Here is a 14,439-nt window from a genome sequence, read left to right on the forward strand (position 1 = left end):
TTATTTTTGCTTCATGCTAAACCATGACAACGTTTTAGCCTTCATATTCTTTTTTTTTTTCATTGTGGAGTGGAAAACATCAGCGCTATTCAACTTTTTTTTGTTGTTGTTGTTTACGCTGCTACAACCATGAGGAGCTTGAACCTAACATGGCCGGTCAGCATGCCCTGGGCAAGAAATGCATCATGGAGGAGATCTGAAGTGGGATGAGAGCCAGCAATAAAATAATGTAACATGAAGCAAGAGAGAGAACAATATGGAAGAGGAGATTTGAACCATTCCTTCTTGATGTGTGTCACATGCCAAGGATGAAATAGCGGCTGTTAGAGAATGGCTGTTGTTTGTTTACATTCAAACTTCTCCTCCTGTAGGCAACACGACGTACATCATGCCAATGTGATCACAAAATTACAATATGAGCATCCACGTGACCTCATACTGTTCGGTAATAATAATAATAATAATAATAATAATAATAATAATAATAATAATAACTATACAAATAATAATTTATGGGACCTTTTTAGCGGTTTACGTGACAAACAAACACTCTTTCCAGAAAGTAAAATAAATAAATGTGTGAATAGGGATAGGAAAGAATACATGCACGGATAAGGGGAGGTAATCATAGCGAGTGAAAGCGATGTAAAAAAGTTGGGTTTTCTGCAGGTTTTTTTTTTTTTTTAAGATGGTGAGTGAGGGGCGTCTCGGATGATTTGTTGGAGTGCATTCCAGAGGGCCATGTCTCCCCAGATTTTGTATGTGGGATGGATAGGGGGCGACGGGAGGTTGGCGTCAACAGAACATTGGTTGCGGGTGGTGTGGCGATGGTGGAGTTCAGTCAGGTAGGGCCGGGGCCAGAGGATGGATTGCTGTGGAGGTTGTGAGGAAGAAATTGAAGTTGATTCTTTGGCATGGGGAGCCAGTGAAGTTTATGGAGGAGAGGAATGATGTGGTCACGGCGTCGTTTAGCAGGCAGGTAGCAGAGTTTGGGATGCGCTGACGTTTATTGATAAGAACCCACAGATGCATTAGTCCAGGTGGGAGGTGATGAAGTCGCGGATGAGGGCTTCATCAGCTGATGACGGTGAGAGGGTTCGACGGCGGCAGGCAATGTTCCCGAGGTGTTAGAAGACAGAATTGTGGATGTGCTTTTTGTGATGTTCAAAAAAAAGGGTTTGTTGTGACACTATGGTAAGATTACAGATGTGATCACGGAGGTGATAGAAGGTGTGGGTGTGAAGAATTCAGTCTTGTTCCTCTTTGTTATCTACAACTTCACGCGACATATCGACCAACCTTTATGACGGTGAGAACCTCTTGGGCACTGATTTATGTGAAGAGTTATCAGTTTGATTCACACTCCTGAAATAACAAATTTGCTGATATTATCTCAATGTAATTTTTAGTAATGAGGAAACATTAGTCATGGAAATGATTTCTGACAACAATGAGGAAATAGGGGTGGCCCGGTGGTCGATTGGTTAGCGCGTCGAACTCACAGTGCAGAGGTCATGAGTTCGATCCCGGCCTTCCTGTGTGTTCTCCTCGTGCCTGCGTGGGTTTTCTCCGGGTCCTCCGGTTTCCTTCCACATTCCAAAAACATGCATGGCAGGCTGATTGAACACTCTAAATTGTCCCTAGGTGTGATGGTTGTTCATCTCTGTGTGCCTTGCGACTGGCTGGCAACTGGTTCAGAGTGCCTACTGCCCGAAGACAGCTGAGCTCCAGCACCCACCGCGACCCTTGTGAGGAAAAATCGGATTGGAAAATGGATGGACGGATGGATTAGGAAACAGAAAAATTCTCAATGACACATCACGATGTCCCATAATTGGTGAGCTATTCCTCAGACAGCCCGACAGGCTACTCGTGGTCCATGCGGGCTACCAAGAGTACCGTCATTATGATTTAAGAGGACCACACATACAACAGAGCACAACGCTTCACCTAACCACTATTCCTAAACAAAGAAAAGTTTTCCACAAGGAACAGTCATCCACAAAAAAAATCCTAATACTTCAATATGAATTCTGAGAGGGCATGTAAACTTAAAAGCACAACTTGAGCAGGACAGACTTACATTATACGGTATGTATGTGTGACAGGACCAGGGGTGGGGTGTGGCCATTGGGAATTTCAAATAATTTTCCTGTTTTTCTGAGCCAGTTCAACCACACCCTTCTTAACCCCTACATGCACCCCCCCCCCCGCCACACACGCACACACAAACACATATGTTTTTGAATAACAGACCACTTGAGGCGTCTAGGGCAGCCATCAACAGTACACTTTTTTTGATCATCATCATCATCATCATCAGATTTATGGGTGTGTGCACATGGACTGTGCATTGTGTATGTGTCTGCTTAGCTGTAAGGGAATCGGAATCACTCTTAAGGAAGCTTCATTTATTTGTGGAAATTCACTATTTGTGAGTGGCTCCGTCTCCATCCCCTGTGAAAAGCGGTGCCTACATTTCTACTTACATGCAATCTTACAGCAATATTCAGCGTGTCATAATTTCAAAAAAATTCAATGAATCAAATTAAAGCTTGAAAGTCCCAGCCCATTAATAACACTTAACTCCAATTTACTTACGGTACGGTACACCTTAGTTACATGCATGTGTAATCTTCCTTCATAAGCGTTCACTTCCCAGCGCTGCTGTGAAAAGAACTGGTTTCAGGGCACTTTGTTGTCCGACCCTCTATGTTTACTTTTCCTCTCCGTTCTCGGAATTGCGAGTCGCCAACAAACATTTTGCGACAAAACATGAATTTACAGAAAGTAATGTTCATGCACCAGAGCACAGGAACATATACCGTCCTCTTTCTTTGCTTTGGCCGACAAATGATTGGTCTTGTGGGATTCGCTGTGGCCTTGATCGATCCGCACTCACATGTTTGACTTATCGGGCTTGAGAAGGTTGAAAGGTGAATGCTGTAATTCGTGCTCTGTGTCAATGAGTTCATACGTGTCCTTTATCCTGGGATCTTGAAGCAGAATTCATTCCGAATTAACCTGAGGTTTCAAGGGGAAAAAAATACACCTGTGGTTTCATGGCCGGAGAAATATTATCCAATTTAAACATATATTGGAAGAAATTCTGTTCACTCTGATTGTTCTAGAAATGTCCCCAGCACAAAATGTTGTTTACGCAATTGGATCTTCGGGTTATTTGAATTTTTATTAAAATTCCAAAGGAGCATTGGCAGCCAAACTGATTGTGATCGTGAATAGGAATATAAATAAAAGAAGAGCTTCCTTTTCTGCAGCTCACAAACAGAGAGATGGGCCCAAAAAATATCAGCATCTGCAGACCAAATCTAGAGTTGTCAAGATTATTCAACGTGATGCGAACTATGAGGGGTTTGTGTTAACTGGGTTGCGACCAAATAAAGGAGAATGTACTCCTGGGAAAAAGAAAAAACAGCTTTTTGCTTACACAATTATACTTTTATAACCTTCTTAATCAAAACTGAAAGTGCAGTATATTTTATTATAGTATATTTTATACCCAATTTATAACCCTGTAACCCTAATATATCAATAAAATTGTTGTTGCAAGAGACTGCTTTGATCCTCTAAAGACAGTGGTTGTTAACCTGGGTTCGATCGGAGCCTTTGCTTTGAGGTTAAGACACACCCGACTCAACATGTCAATTAGTTATGACAAGCCCACTTGGCCGTCACTGGCTGCAGATGATCGCATTACATTTCTTGTGGAATCAGTGCAGCGGGAAATTTAGTTCGCTCAGTAGTCAATGTGTGACTGTCGTGATTTTTTTTTTATTTTTTATAATATTTTAATACATGCTAACCATGTCGAGCAGAGAAAGAAAGTGGTCGGACGAATATGTACAACATGGATTTACATGCATCACGGACCGTGATGGGACTCAGCGTCCTATCTGCAAGATTTCACATGCCAAGTTGAGTAACTGTAGTCTCGCATCGGCAAAATTGAAGGAACACTTCTTGAACCTGCCTGGAGATTTATTTTGTTCACAATTTAAAAAAAAACGTATGTCTCTTTCGATTGTTAATAAATGTGTTTTTTATGTCTTGAATTTGTAAAAAACATCATATTGTTAATTTTTCACTAATGAAGGGTTCGATGAATGTGCATATCAACTGGTTGGGTTCGGTACCTCTAATAAAGTTAAGAACCACTGATCTAGAATGCCTAAGCTCGAGTGTCTCCCTCCACTTGCTACAAGAATGCACGTAGCTTGTTATGGTTCTCCATTGCCAAGCAAATCTGCATGGCTGAAACAAGTGGGAATGTCGCTGCCGACACCTCCCACCCCCTCCCACCGTCCAGAGGTGATTTACGAGTAAACAAGGCTGGCTCGACTTTACCAGTTAAGGAAACAACTCCCCGTCTGTTGTTGGCCAACCTTTGTACCTCAGCCACGTTGACTGAGTTAAAATCCAGACCTTTTTTCTGTGCATCGCCCCCAAGGGACCACTTTTGTTTGTCACTATCACATTGTCAAGTGCCCTGTTAAAAATAGCTACGGTCCTAAAATTGTTGTGATACACCGAAGCTACAAGCTGGAAATTAGATCCTAAAGAGGATTGTTGTATTTTCCTGTGAGAGAGTGTGAGAGGGATAAGCAAACACTCGAGATAAGATCTTTATGAGTCAGTCAATAATAATTCTGGAGGGGCTGTATCCTGACGTTGTTTAGCTTATCAAGCGATAATCACTCATGCAGGTACAGAATGTCAGAGCGACTATGATGGAAACACGCATTCAAATATAAGACAATGTGATGATGAATAAAGCCCAAATTACAAATGATGTCTTTTGAATTCAAAAACCTTTCAGAAATTACAACATATTTGAAGCCCGAGCACACGGTGCAAAAGCTCCAATGGAATTGAGTGCTGTACCTTCAAAACTGAAAGCAGCAAGAACCATAAAACAAGAAGCGAATGCCTGGATAATCATCTCCAGGTAGGGAACCAGCAAATAAATTTTGGCATTGTCACTTGGGATCCAGGCTTCAGGCACTTATTGCCGGCAAAGATGTTCATTGTAGTGCAGTATTATAATGTTGCAATGATTATTAACAAACACATAAACGCTGCGAATACTATTGAGCGCCCGGTTCGTGGATGGCGTCTACACGAAATGTGGTTCAAAATTTGACAGCAACGAAAAAAAAAAAATGTTTGTGACCGTTTGCGAATGTCCGGCGAATGTCTTTGCAACCTTTTGTAATTTGAACGAACCCTGACGTCAAAACGAGATTTGCTACACGCACACACAGTAGTAAACCTTCACCGCTGTGAGATTGTTGAGTGTATTTGTTGATATTACTTGCAAAGCCGTGTTAAATAGCATGTACTGTTCACAAGGCGGAGGCCGGCGTGCGTGCCTGCATGCACGAGAATGTTGTTCTGAGCATGCGCAAAATAAAGCAGCGAGTTCACTTTTTAATGAGGCAAATAGGAGACTCCAGTATGTAGTGAGGGCGCACTCACATGACAAATGCTAGGCAGTCAAGTCACATTTGCGTGACATTTATATTAATTACAATAACTGTTCAATGCTAAATTAATGATGACATTACCATTTCATGAATTTAGATGCTTGTAGCCTGTAAAAAAAAATGGTGTAGTGGTACACTCGCTTGACTTGTGGCAGGCAGCGTGGGATCAGTTTCCACTCAGTGGCGGGCATGGATGTGGGTGTGAACAGTGACTGACTGGCAACCATTTCAGGGTGTAGTCCGTTTTTCGCCCAAAGTCAGCTGGGATAGAGTCCAGCCCATGCCTCTGTTAAGGATAAGCGGTGATGAAAATCAAGGGAAGGATGAATGGAAGTTTTACGGCATGCTAAGCTAATAGAGCCCAAATGTCATTAAACCACCACACCTTCCACAGCTGTGCCTCACCCTGTGGGATGATTGTTTTTCAAAATACATAATACAAGATGATTTCCTCACAAATGACACTACTTTTTTTTTGCATGTGGGCAAAGGACTAAAGTAAACATGTGCAAGGTGAATCGGGTAATTCCTGACAGGAGCAATTGCAAGTGTGACAACAGCCGGCAGTCTCCCCTACGCTATATAACATCATTGACAAAGATGAGGCTAAAAGTAACCTCTGTATCCGTGTGGATAAAAACCAAACTTCAAAAAAATATTGCCACAATTGACAACAGAACTTGTGATGGATCATTCGCAGGCCTGGACAACAATAACAACATGAGGTATGTCTTCATGTAATAAAAATTACAAAATGGGTCATCACGATGACTTTTTTTTTCTTCCCTGCGACTATTTCATTCTTTTACCCTTGGAAAACTGCATATGCAATGTCGTCATTTTAGTAATTAAAGTGTCCCCGTTGACTTCTCCTTATATCAACCAAGTATGAAATTGGCCACAGACTGCTGGAAATCCCATTATTCCATTGAAATGAGACGTAATGCCTTGTAAGATGCATTGTACACATAATCATCATGAGCAATGGGTAACTCTGAGAATCACAAAAGCAACAGCCCACGTGATGGCTTCCTATGAGCATTTATCATCAGCATTGCTGCTTTGACGGGGACATGTTTTTTTTTTCTGGCACAGTATGGATTGATTCATGAAATAAATATGGAATTAGAATAACGAGGACCAAAAAGTGCCTTAATGCAACTGTATGGGGGAGATGAATTCAATACATTTTTGTGTTTAGCAAACACAAATAATTAGTGACACCGGACCTTGCCACTGTCACTGAAGTGTTATTTCAGTAGCACATTGAGCAAACCCATGCTTTAAAATGAACCTGTTTCCCACCACCAACCAAAACATCGTTACAGCATGTCTTTTTTAAATGCTAACAAACAGTTTTCAAAGACATGAACCAGACAAGATATTACATAATCCCTCATATTTTATCCTTGTACAGGTTGGACCTATTTTGCTCACTATTGACATTTTGATGCAATTCATACAGTTGTACTCATATTTCATTTTTATTTCATTTCATTGTAGTCTAATATTTGCACTGTTGACAATTGAAAAACAAAAGGGTGATGGAATCATTTTCATTTGCGCTTCTTTTTCTTTTTGGAGAGTTTTTGCATTTGAGTAATAAAAATACAGTCTGATTGTTGAGAAAAAGTGGGGGAAACTCTTCTACCCAAAATACGGACGACTGTTTCCCGTAGCTGTGCCGACAGACCACAACATGCTGACACAGCTTTCGTCGACAAACGTTGACCTTCGCAGCTAATGGTCACACGGCCATACACAATGATAAAGAGTACAATAAAAATGATCCGTATTATGTAACCGTCATCTGTGTCCAGCAAATATCATTGCACTAGTTAATGAATAGGGTTGCATAACCATAAAACAAAAAAGGTTAATATGTCTTTGGAATTGATAACTACTAATGTGCATTAACTGTAAGTATGGTATTGTTATAAACTGTTTTCCTGACACAATAATGACAACAATACTGTTTGTACTTTATATACAGTATATATACTTTGCGTGTTTTCACCTTTTGCAGGGGGTTCTGGTCCCCATTAAAATCTAACTCACCAGATTTATTGTCTGATTTTATTTTACCGGGTACTTGTTAAACTTATATACAGTGATTGTACTCAAATATATATGCAACATTCGATTAACCTATACTTTCCCACTGTTCAGGAATTTTGCATCTACACTATATTTATATAATAGCACGCTCTTAATGGACGCTCTCCATTTTTTTTTTTTTTCTTGGTTACTTCTAGCCAAACTGTGACTGTGCTACAAACTCTCAGAGAAGTTGTGGCATAATTTGCTCTTTCACTTCTCTTTGCATGTACAGAGTGTGCTTGTTTTACTTCCTGCCCTTATGTATTTCCTGATCTGTGATTAAACTGACTGACGGTTGACTTTCTTCTTGACAAAAAATACCATTCTGGAACAGTGCACCGATGGCTTGCGGGTTAAGATGCTGTCATGATGACGTTTGTTTAATCTCCAACATTTTAAAGCTTCGGCCGAATTTCAAATTGTACAACGTGGGCAGCTTTTCACTGTGATAGTAACACCACTCTGTATAATATAGTATAGCGCTTAAATAGTAATTGGTGACAGAATAACGACGTCTAACTGCGAGCTGTCTGTCCTCAAGAATAAGTAGCAGCCATAGCAATTTTTCCATTGCACTGAAAGTGTTCATGCATCTCCGATAATACAAGTGGTTGAAAGTCAAGAATAGGAATGTGTTTACCACAGCAAACATTTGCAGTGAAGGCAAAGGTGTCATGTATATTAAAAAAAAAAAAAAAAAAAAAAGTAGTACATTGTATAGCCAAACCTATATGAGCACTTGGTCGAGAGGCAGCAGCAAGCGAGTAGAATTACGCATCTCTTGTCATTTGTCTTTTCAATGGGCCGTTGTAGCCGGTGATTCACACCTCTGTCTGCCATTCTGATCAAACAAAGCAAGAGCACCTACTGAGATTGGAAATTTAGCTTTCACGGCACACGCAGGAAAGACTTGCTCTTGAAGTCCGCGGTCTTCAAAACGGTGAAGGTTTTAGACATCAGTGCAGATTGGAATCACGGTAACAATTTCCCATTTTCCTGGAAGGGAATTTCCTGCGGATGATTAAGGGCCTATGATAGAATGTTAATGTCAGGACAGGATGCTGTGCTGAATGACAGGGAGGGTGGGCGTGTGGGGCTTTGGAACTCTATTGAAAAGACTGTGTGGAGGTCGATTTTGTGTCCTGCATTGAACATGGTATACAATACCACAACATTTTTCAACAGCCACTGGCCATGTTTACATGGATGTCAAAAGTATGCATATCTAAAATCAAAACATAGTTTGATAAAATTGCCGATCGTCTATTTCATTCAGACCATGCTCCTGTTTCCCAATAGGAGCAGCGTCCAGTCCTGAGTTTGGATTTTCTTAATAGACATACTGGACATCATTTGCGGTCAGAAGTATTCTTACACTCATCGTGGTTCTGAAATGGTCGTTTAATTATCTACATGGCCGTTTTTCTAAAGGTGAAGCGACATGGCTCAGTGGTCGAGCGCTCATCTCCCAATCCAGAGGTTGTGCGTTCAATCTTCGGCCATTGCAACCTTTTCGAAGTGTCCTTGAGCAAGATACTGAACCCCCCCCAGTTGCTCTTGATTCTGCGTCATCAGTAGGTAAATGAGAAAAGGAGTGTAAAGCGCTCTGAGTACCAAAAGGTAGAAAATCGCCGTAGAAGTGACAGCCCATTTACATCATCAATGATTTTCAACATTAAGAATTGGGAGCGCAATTTTTATTTTGTTTTTGGATTTTCTCTAGCCCACACATGCACTTACATTGATTGACTGCTGCTGGCAGTTTCTGTTTGCCAACATAAAAATGATTTAATTGACAGCACTCAATGGATCTACTGATATGCAGCATAGTGGGGAAAGTGCAAGGCAGTAAATACACAGGAAGGAGCTATTTCAAAACACTTCAGGGCAAAGAATAGACTGGGCCACTTTTGTCCACAACGTTTTAATGATGATACACAATTTTACACGTATTATTGTATCAATGTAAAATATATATGGCCATTCCCTCCAACGAAACTGATATTTCATTTGCTCAAAAGTCGAATTTACTCTTGAATGTGCTTACAAGCTCACGATCGATGTTTATTTGAACAAGCATGAAAACAGAAAGAGTTAAAATGGAGAAAAGGACAAAGAGGGACCTAAAGTCAACTGTACATCTTACGGGATAAGACATTTAACACTGAACAAAGCGCACTCATCAAAAGCTGCTCTAGCAGCAAGATTAAGACAGCAAACACTGCACGTCCTGTTAATGCTCCGATTTTGAAATCAATTCACACCACTTTTGCTGCACTAAACTGATGCAAACGTGAAGACAACAACAGTATTTGTAGCAGGCTTTCCCATCGTGCTTTGTTGCCGTTCCAAGTTACACTTGTGACTGCTAGTCCTCTACAGTGTGTTATTTTTGTACAGAGTGGAATATAGCACAAGTTATTTAGATGTGCCATGACAACCAAGGTCTGGAAGAACACTGTACCAACTGTGAAGTATGACTTTGGTGGCGTCATGCTCTCTGGTGCTGCTTTGCTGCCTCCACATTCTTCAAATTCACCTCACCTGAATGTCGAGATGGCAAAAACATGGACACAAATGGTTGTACCAACAGAACGATGATCACAAACACATATAAAAAAAGGTTTTTGGAATGGATCTCAACAAGATTGTTTTTTTGTAACTTTTTGGGGGGATCCTTATCACCACCAACAAGAAGAAGCAGCGATGGCAAAGAGGCAAAGTTGATGCAGCAGAGAATCAAAAACTGAACTTATTGTGACACTAGTAAGCAGTAAACACATCTCTGTTCAGTAAAAGATGGCCAACTCAAGTCAACAATAATGAGAGAGGAACAGAACGTACACTGAGAGCACATTTGAAGGTTTTTACAGCTGAGACCTTTTGTACACACTGGGACCACATTAAACTTGGAACGTGTGACTCAACCTTCGCGATGCCATTTTCTTTTGAACACTGCTTTCTTTTTGCTTGAAGTCAGTGCAGTTTTAATGGACGCTCTCCAGTGACAATTCTTTCATGGCCATTTATGGGCAGTCGCGAGACTGCATCTTGACGATTGTCTCAATACCCTTGAGAAATCTCATTTGACTTTGGGTAACGGGCAGGGTACAACCTGGACCCTCTATTTCAAAACATAACTGATGAGCATACTCCATATAAGACGACTTCATTGCTCCAGTGAGAGATGAAGATCGCTGCTTGATAAAGCCAGCAGAATCACATTGTCTGCAAAGAGCCGACAGGCAATACTGAGGCAACAAAAATGGACCCCCCCCAAGAACTTGGCTGCACACCTAGAAATTCTGTAGTGAAAAGGTTTTCAACAGAATTGGTGGCAAAAGGGCAGCCTTGGTTGGGTCCAGCCCTCACTGGAAACAAATCCAACTGACTGCTCCACACCGGTCGTACGACAAGGAATCCTGTAACCCAAAGTCCTGATGCACACCACTCCAACTTGACCCTGCTGAGGGTGTGGTGCTGTTCCACCGCCAGGAAGATCGCCACACTCTTCCTCCTGAAGGTGAGATTCAACTTCCCGATAGACCGTCTTCCCCTCAAAAAGGGAACGGCGATTTTGCGAAGGGTGACTGTTTTGCAGGGGTGGTGTCTTAGGCAGGAAACTGATAACAAGAGTGTATAAGTAGTCGTGTTACAAATTCTGCCCCTATTCTCCTTCATCCCACAGGCTGTAACTGAAATCCGAGCGTGTGAATGTTTGTGCTTTTCTGACTTCTGATCAGATCTTTTTTTTTTCATCAGGTCAACAGCGAGCATATACGGTATATATGCTCTTGTTCACAACGGTTATTAAAACATAAAATAGGGCAAGCGACAGGCATTAGTGCTCATCGTGACCTCATCATTGCAGGTAAAAAAAATAAAATCCTCATGATTATTTTGAAGGCACTATTCAGTGGGCAAAACAACCTGTGTCTGAACAATAGCATGTAAAATACAGTAGGTGCAACCTATCTCTCGTACTGTGGAGGGATGATTTTTCTCTCTGCAGGCAAAAACATGGAGGTGAATAATTATTGGTCATTAGACTACTAATAAGAGCAAGCCTTGTAATTGTTCTAAAAATACAGTTTCACAATTTGAAGACAAGACACCGCCCCCGCCATCCCCTTTGTGACGTTCTTCTACTCAGTCTGTGAGTTTATATTGATACTTGCATTTGTTACTTTTCAATGCCGAAGAAGAGGAGCTGTCTTCTTCCTTTGCTTGATTCTTGGGAGTAAACACACAACCAAAGGTGGAGGAGAAAGGGGCATAAAAGCACAAAACGATCACCTTTTGTCACACTGTGGAAAAAAAATATTTGACCAGGAACAGGTTTACATTAAACATATCAATTTTTCTAAAGTGCTAGCTTACATTAGGTTTGGCAAAGGAGCCTTTTTAGAGTATCCTGACTTTGGACAAGAGACACGGTATATCCTGGACTGGTTGCGAGTCGATCGTATGAACATGTAAACAACCACAATGACACCTATGGATAGTTAAGGGACATCATTTGACTTTGTGATCAGGCACAGGGAGGACATGCAAACCAGGGGCATTACTTCAAAAGACCCAATGGCATGTGCAGCCCCCCCCCCCCCCATTGCACTTCCCAGCATGCTGTGATTCGGCGCAGGGAGGTGGTCTTTATGGCGCTAACACTGGGCAGCAGTTGGCTATATGCCCAGGTTCTCCCCACCATGGCTAAGAGGGAGTGGCATCCTTCCAACCTCTCTCACCGAAGTGCGCCGCTTCACCATTGTTACAGTGTAATACATTTTTATATATTATCTAAAACATGTACATATTCCTTCGAAATCCATACCTATATTTTTAAAAAAATCTATTTTTTATATTGTGTTTTAGAACACTACTTAACCATATTAATTTCATATGGACCTCTGGCTAAAAGGCTGAAAGCCTGAGGCCAAAATGTAGCGAGCAGTATGTACCACATTGGGTACATTCAAATGATTAATTGGTTCCCAATTATTCTCATTATTCTTGTTCAAACAATCTTTGGGCTCAAACAAATCACACGGCCTAATGGGGGGTGAGTTAATTCTCATTGATGCTAGTTCTAGTGAGATAAACTGAGATATCTTGACCTTGTCTAATGTTGTGTAAGATGTGTAATATTCCAGTTGATTATTTGGTCATATTTAACCAGAGAAAGAAAACAAGAGGCAGCCATGGTAACAGTTTGTGCAGGTCAACACTTTTATCATCTGTAATCTGCCAGTAAAAGGTGCTGCTTCCTCCCTTTTGGTTGATGAAAGCAAGACAGTGATCTTTTAGTCTGATAGGTCAATATGGGTCATTTCCTGTGCAAAACTGTTTTGTTTGTGCAGAGCAGCGACTGTCTAAAATGCAGACATGGAAAATATAGATGCCCATTACACACAGTGCACAAAGAGAAAGTTGACAGGCAAAATAGGAAACAACAAACACATCCATAATGTGAGACCCAAAAAGCATCCAGACATGTAAATAGTTCATCAAATAAACAATGTCTACACCTGTGTAAAAGCATTTCCATATCTGTCCAGGTGCTGTATAATTATGACCGTACTGGTTATTTTATTTATGACCACCTTTGTTTACTTATTCCCAACCGTACGTATACAGTACTGTAGTCTCATACAAAAAGTCCATAAATTCTTTGGGATTGTTGCGACTGCACATGAATATTAAGTACTATAAATGTTCAGAGGTGGCAAGAGTAATCACGCTCTTTACTTCAGAAAAATAGACCGTAAAAGTAAGAATTCAAGTTTCCCCACTTGCTATGTGCTCATACTGAGAAAAAGATGTCAAATGAGCTAGCATGGCTCAACTTTTATGCTATCCCTAACATGTGTTCCCATTGCGTTGCCAATGTTTAGAAGACTTTAACAAGAAAAGAAAGTGAGATTCGCTAATGATTATTACCAATGGAAAAAGTACCCTTCACTTGTATGTGTTTTTTGAGAAGAATTTTTGAACACAGGAAGCTCACTGAGAAAAAAAAGTTAAAAGAGCTAGCATGGCTCAACTTGTATGCTATCTCTAAAACATGTTCCCATAGCTTTGCTAATGTTTAGAAGTCTTTAAACAAAAAACGAGTGACTTTAGTGAATGATTATAGCCAATGGAAAAAGTGCACTTCACTTCTATGTGTTTTTTCTGTGAAGAATTTTTGAAGCTCATAGTATTAGGCTGGCGCAAATAGTCAAGACAGCTCATTGCCAACTACTGTATTATTCTTGGAGCCAACAGCATCAATCAAGTCTTTTAAATGAGGTGATGTATGGGGAATATCTTCTTTCTCAGAATCCTTTCCTATCATGTATCATGGTTCCCTGCGAGTGGGGTGGGTGTGGGATTCATTTTCAGCCCTGAAATTTCATCTGTTTTGTTATTTGCTTTCGACGGCTCGATTCATAATCACCATTCTTAGGTGTCATAGTTGCATGCAAATTAGGCCTCACCTCTTGCCTGCGCCGCTTCTCGGATGCACCACAGTGACCGGGGTTCTTACTGCTGCTGCTGCTGGAGGTTGAAGATGCGTTTGCCGAAGGAAGCTGGTTTCAGCCCGAGTTAAACTACACTTGTGTACCCGATGATCCCTGCTAAATGTTTGCTGACGCACGCCGGTTCAAATTGATCAGCGCAGAGCCTGAAATACGTTCTTTGGGGACTGCTCCCTGCCGACCACAGTTGACCATGTTTTCCTCCCTGCCGAATAACTCTCTGATCCATCGGTCACGTATTTCTTTGTCCTTTGGAAAGCTGAAGAAACCTTTGCCACTCCCTTTGCCATTAGTGTAACCAACTGCCACGCAATGAA

Source organism: Hippocampus comes, unplaced genomic scaffold (genome assembly GCF_001891065.2).
Source record: "Hippocampus comes isolate QL1 unplaced genomic scaffold, H_comes_QL1_v1.1 scaffold156, whole genome shotgun sequence".
Taxonomy (NCBI): Eukaryota; Metazoa; Chordata; class Actinopteri; order Syngnathiformes; family Syngnathidae; genus Hippocampus; species Hippocampus comes.